The sequence below is a fragment of the Phyllobates terribilis genome, unplaced genomic scaffold (assembly GCF_046119375.1).
Source record: "Phyllobates terribilis strain yellow unplaced genomic scaffold, ASM4611937v1 Scaffold_20__1_contigs__length_20440879, whole genome shotgun sequence".
NCBI lineage: Eukaryota > Metazoa > Chordata > Amphibia > Anura > Dendrobatidae > Phyllobates > Phyllobates terribilis.
In genome coordinates, this window is record NW_027362780.1 from 3,689,179 (window position 1) to 3,696,568 (window position 7,390).

Below are 7,390 nucleotides of genomic sequence, written 5' to 3' on the forward strand. Positions count from 1 at the left end.
AAGCATAGGATAAAACAACATAAATACAATTTAATAAAGCATAGGATAAAACAACATAAATACAATTTAATAAAGTTTAGGATAAAACAACATAAATACAATTTAATAAAGCATAGGACAAAACATCATAAATACAATTTAATAAAGCATAGGATGAAACAACATAAATTCAATTTAATAAAGCATAGGATAAAACAACATAAATACAATTTAATAAAGCATACGATAAAACAACATATATACAATTTAGTAAAGCATAGGTTAAAACAACATAAATACAATTTAATAAAGCATAGGCTAAAACAACATAAATACAATTTAATAAAGCATATGTTAAAGCAACATATATACAATTTATTAAAGCATAGGATAAAACAACATAAATTCAATTTAATAAAGCATAGGATAAAACAACATAAATACAATTTAGTAAAGCATAGGTCAAAACAACATAAATACAATTTAATAAAGCATAGGATAAAACAACATAAATACAATTTAATAAAGCATAGGATAAAACAACATGAATACAATTTAATAAAGCATAGGTTAAAACAACATAAATACAATTTAATAAAGCATAGTTTAAAACAACATAAATACAGTTTAATAAAAGCATAGGATAAAACAACATAAATACAATTTAATAAAGCATAGGATAAAACAACATAAATACAATTTAATAAAGCATAGGATAAAACAACATAAATACATTTTAATAAAGCATAGGTTAAAACAACATAAATACAATTTAATAAAGCATAGGATAAAACAACATAAATACAATTTAATAAAGCATAGGTTAAAACAACATAAATACAATTTAATAAAGCATAGGATAAAACAACATAAATACAATTTAATAAAGCATAGGATAAAACAACATAAATAAAATTTAAAAAAGCATAGGATAAAACAACATAAATACAATTTAATAAAGCATAGGGTAAAACAACATAAATACAGTTTAATGAAGCATAGAATAAAACAACATAAATACAGTTTAATGAAGCATAGAATAAAACAACATAAATACAATTTAATAAAGCATAGGATGAAACAACATAAATACAATTTCATAAAGCATAGGATGAAACAACATAAATACTATTTAATAATGCATAGGATAAAACCACATATATACAATTTAATAAAGCACAGGATAAAATAACATACATACAATTTAATAAATCATATGTTAAAACAACATATATACAATTTAATAAAGCACAGGATAAAACAACATAAATACAATTTAATAAAGCATAGGATAAAACAACATAAATACAATTTAATAAAGCATAGGATAAAACAACATAAATAAAATTTAATAAAGCATAGGATAAAACAACATAAATACAATTTAATAAAGCATAGGATAAAACAACATAAATACAATTTAATAAAGCATAGGATAAAACAACATAAATACATTTTAATAAAGCATAGGTTAAAACAACATAAATACAATTTAATAAAGCATAGGATAAAACAACATAAATACAATTTAATAAAGCTTAGGATAAAACAACATAAATACAGTTTAATGAAGCATAGGATAAAACAACATAAATACAATTTAATAAAGCATAGGATAAACAACATAAATACAATTTAATAAAGCATAGGACAAAACAACATAAATATAATTTAATAAAGCATATGTTAAAACAACATAAATACAATTTAATAAAGCATAAGATAAAACAACATGAATACAATTTAGTAAAGCATAAGATAAAACAACATGAATACCATGTAATAAAGCGGAGGTTAAAACAACATAAATACAAGTTAATAAAGCATAGGATAAAACAACATAAATACAATTTAATAAAGCATAGGATAAAACAACATAAATACAATTTAATAAAGTTTAGGATAAAACAACATAAATACAATTTAATAAAGCATAGGACAAAACAACATAAATACAATTTAATAAAGCATAGGATGAAACAACATAAATTCAATTTAATAAAGCATAGGATAAAACAACATAAATACAATTTAATAAAGCATACGATAAAACAACATATATACAATTTAGTAAAGCATAGGTTAAAACAACATAAATACAATTTAATAAAGCATAGGCTAAAACAACATAAATACAATTTAATAAAGCATATGTTAAAGCAACATATATACAATTTAATAAAGCATAGGATAAAACAACATAAATTCAATTTAGTAAAGCATAGGTCAAAACAACATAAATACAATTTAATAAAGCATAGGATAAAACAACATAAATACAATTTAATAAAGCATAGGATAAAACAACATGAATACAATTTAATAAAGCATAGGTTAAAACAACATAAATACAATTTAATAAAGCATAGTTTAAAACAACATAAATACAGTTTAATAAAAGCATAGGATAAAACAACATAAATACAATTTAATAAAGCATAGGATAAAACAACATAAATAAAATTTAATAAAGCATAGGATAAAACAACATAAATACAATTTAATAAAGCATAGGATAAAACAACATAAATACAATTTAATAAAGCATAGGATAAAACAACATAAATACATTTTAATAAAGCATAGGTTAAAACAACATAAATACAATTTAATAAAGCATAGGATAAAACAACATAAATACAATTTAATAAAGCTTAGGATAAAACAACATAAATACAGTTTAATGAAGCATAGGATAAAACAACATAAATACAATTTAATAAAGCATAGGACAAAACAACATAAATACAATTTATTAAAGCATAGGATGAAACAACATAAATACTATGTAATAAAGCATAGGATAAAACAACATCAATACAATTTAATAAAGCATAGGATAAAACAACATAAATACAATTTAATAAAGCATACGATAAAACAACATAAATACAATTTAGTAAAGCATAGGTTAAAACAACATAAATACAATTTAATAAAGCATAGGCTAAAACAACATAAATACAATTTAATAAAGCATATGTTAAAGCAACATATATACAATTTAATAAAGCATAGGATAAGACAACATAAATTCAATTTGATAAAGCATAGGATAAAACAACATAAATACAATTTAGTAAAGCATAGGTCAAAACAACATAAATACAATTTAATAAAGCATAGGATAAAACAACATAAATACAATTTAATAAAGCATAGGATAAAAGAACATGAATACAATTTAATAAAGCATAGGTTAAAACAACATAAATACAATTTAATAAAGCATAGTTTAAAACAACATAAATACAATTTAATAAAGCATAGGATAAAACAACATAAATAAAATTTAATAAAGCATAGGTTAAAACAACATAATTACAATTTAATAAAGCATAGGTTAAAACAACATAAATACAATTTAATAAAGCATAGGATAAAACAACATAAATACAATTTAATAAAGCATGTGTTAAAACAACATAAATACAATTTCATAAAGCATAAGATAAAACAACATGAATATAATTTTGTAAAGCATAAGATAAAACAACATGAATACAATTTAATAAAACATAGGTTAAAACAACATAAATACAATTTAATAAAGCATAGGATAAAACAACATAAATACAATTTAATAAAGCATAGGATAAAACAACATAAATACATTTTAATAAAGCATAGGTTAAAACAACATAAATTCAATTTAATAAAGCATAGGACAAAACAACATAAATACAATTTAATAAAGCATACGATAAAACAACATAAATACAATTTAGTAAAGCATAGGTTAAAACAACATAAATACAATTTAATAAAGCATAGGCTAAAACAACATAAATACAATTTAATAAAGCATATGTTAAAGCAACATATATACAATTTAATAAAGCATAGGATAAGACAACATAAATTCAATTTGATAAAGCATAGGATAAAACAACATAAATACAATTTAGTAAAGCATAGGTCAAAACAACATAAATACAATTTAATAAAGCATAGGATAAAACAACATAAATACAATTTAATAAAGCATAGGATAAAAGAACATGAATACAATTTAATAAAGCATAGGTTAAAACAACATAAATACAATTTAATAAAGCATAGTTTAAAACAACATAAATACAATTTAATAAAGCATAGGATAAAACAACATAAATAAAATTTAATAAAGCATAGGTTAAAACAACATAATTACAATTTAATAAAGCATAGGTTAAAACAACATAAATACAATTTAATAAAGCATAGGATAAAACAACATAAATACAATTTAATAAAGCATGTGTTAAAACAACATAAATACAATTTCATAAAGCATAAGATAAAACAACATGAATATAATTTTGTAAAGCATAAGATAAAACAACATGAATACAATTTAATAAAACATAGGTTAAAACAACATAAATACAATTTAATAAAGCATAGGATAAAACAACATAAATACAATTTAATAAAGCATAGGATAAAACAACATAAATACATTTTAATAAAGCATAGGTTAAAACAACATAAATTCAATTTAATAAAGCATAGGACAAAACAACATAAATACAATTTAATAAAGCATACGATAAAACAACATAAATACAATTTAGTAAAGCATAGGTTAAAACAACATAAATACAATTTAATAAAGCATAGGCTAAAACAACATAAATACAATTTAATAAAGCATATGTTAAAGCAACATATATACAATTTAATAAAGCATAGGATAAGACAACATAAATTCAATTTGATAAAGCATAGGATAAAACAACATAAATACAATTTAGTAAAGCATAGGTCAAAACAACATAAATACAATTTAATAAAGCATAGGATAAAACAACATAAATACAATTTAATAAAGCATAGGATAAAAGAACATGAATACAATTTAATAAAGCATAGGTTAAAACAACATAAATACAATTTAATAAAGCATAGTTTAAAACAACATAAATACAGTTTAATAAAAGCATAGGATAAAACAACATAAATACAATTTAATAAAGCATAGGATAAAACAACATAAATAAAATTTAATAAAGCATAGGATAAAACAACATAAATACAATTTAATAAAGCGTAGGATAAAACAACATAAATACAATTTAATAAAGCATAGGATAAAACAACATAAATACAATTTCATAAAGCATAAGATAAAACAACATGAATATAATTTTGTAAAGCATAAGATAAAACAACATGAATACAATTTAATAAAACATAGGTTAAAACAACATAAATACAATTTAATAAAGCATAGGATAAAACAACATAAATACAATTTAATAAAGCATAGGATAAAACAACATAAATACAATTTATAAAGCATAGGATAAAACAACATAAATACAATTTAATAAAGCATAGGATAAAACAACATTAATACAATTTAATAAAGCATAGGATAAAACAACATAAATACAATTTAATAAAGCATAGGGTTAAACAACATTAATACTATTTAATAAAGCATATGATTAAACCACATAAATACAATTTAATAAAGCATATGATAAAACCACATAAATATAATTTAATAAATCATAGGATAAAACAACATAAATACAATTTAATAAAGCATAGGATAAAACAACATAAATACAATTTAATAAAGCATAGGATAAAACAACATAAATAAAATTTAATAAAACATAGGATAAAACAACATAAATACAATTTAATAAAGCATAGGATAAAACAACATAAATACAATTTATTAAAGCATAGGATAAAACAACATAAATACATTTTAATAAAGCATAGGTTAAAACAACATAAATTCAATTTAATAAAGCATAGGACAAAACAACATAAATACAATTTAATAAAGCATAAGTTAAAACAAAATAAATACAATTTAATAAAGCATAGGATAAAACCACAGAAATACAATTTAATAAAGCATAGGATAAAACCACATAAATTCAATTTAATAAAGCATAGGACAAAACAACATAAATACAATTTAATAAAGCATAGGATAAAACAACATAAATACAATTTAATAAAGCATAGGATAAACAACATAAATACAATTTAATAAAGCATAGGACAAAACAACATAAATACAATTTAATAAAGCATATGTTAAAACAACATAAATACAATTTAATAAAGCATAAGATAAAACAACATGAATACAATTTAATAAAGCATAGGTTAAAACAACATAAATACAATTTAATAAAGTTTAGGATAAAACAACATAAATACAATTTAATAAAGCATAGGACAAAACAACATAAATACAATTTAATAAAGCATAGGATGAAACAACATAAATTCAATTTAATAAAGCATAGGATAAAACAACATAAATACAATTTAATAAAGCATACGATAAAACAACATATATACAATTTAGTAAAGCATAGGTTAAAACAACATAAATACAATTTAATAAAGCATAGGCTAAAACAACATAAATACAATTTAATAAAGCAAATGTTAAAGCAACATATATACAATTTAATAAAGCATAGGATAAAACAACATAAATTCAATTTAGTAAAGCATAGGTCAAAACAACATAAATACAATTTAATAAAGCATAGGATAAAACAACATAAATACAATTTAATAAAGCATAGGATAAAACAACATGAATACAATTTAATAAAGCATAGGTTAAAACAACATAAATACAATTTAATAAAGCATAGTTTAAAACAACATAAATACAGTTTAATAAAAGCATAGGATAAAACAACATAAATACAATTTAATAAAGCATAGGATAAAACAACATAAATAAAATTTAATAAAGCATAGGATAAAACAACATAAATACAATTTAATAAAGCATAGGATAAAACAACATAAATACAATTTAATAAAGCATAGGATAAAACAACATAAATACATTTTAATAAAGCATAGGTTAAAACAACATAAATACAATTTAATAAAGCATAGGATAAAACAACATAAATACAATTTAATAAAGCTTAGGATAAAACAACATAAATACAGTTTAATGAAGCATAGGATAAAACAACATAAATACAATTTAATAAAGCATAGGACAAAACAACATAAATACAATTTATTAAAGCATAGGATGAAACAACATAAATACTATGTAATAAAGCATAGGATAAAACAACATCAATACAATTTAATAAAGCATAGGATAAAACAACATAAATACAATTTAATAAAGCATACGATAAAACAACATAAATACAATTTAGTAAAGCATAGGTTAAAACAACATAAATACAATTTAATAAAGCATAGGCTAAAACAACATAAATACAATTTAATAAAGCATATGTTAAAGCAACATATATACAATTTAATAAAGCATAGGATAAAACAACATAAATTCAATTTAATAAAGCATAGGATAAAACAACATAAATACAATTTAGTAAAGCATAGGTCAAAACAACATAAATACAATTTAATAAAGCATAGGTTAAAACAACATAAATACAATTTAATAAAGCATAGT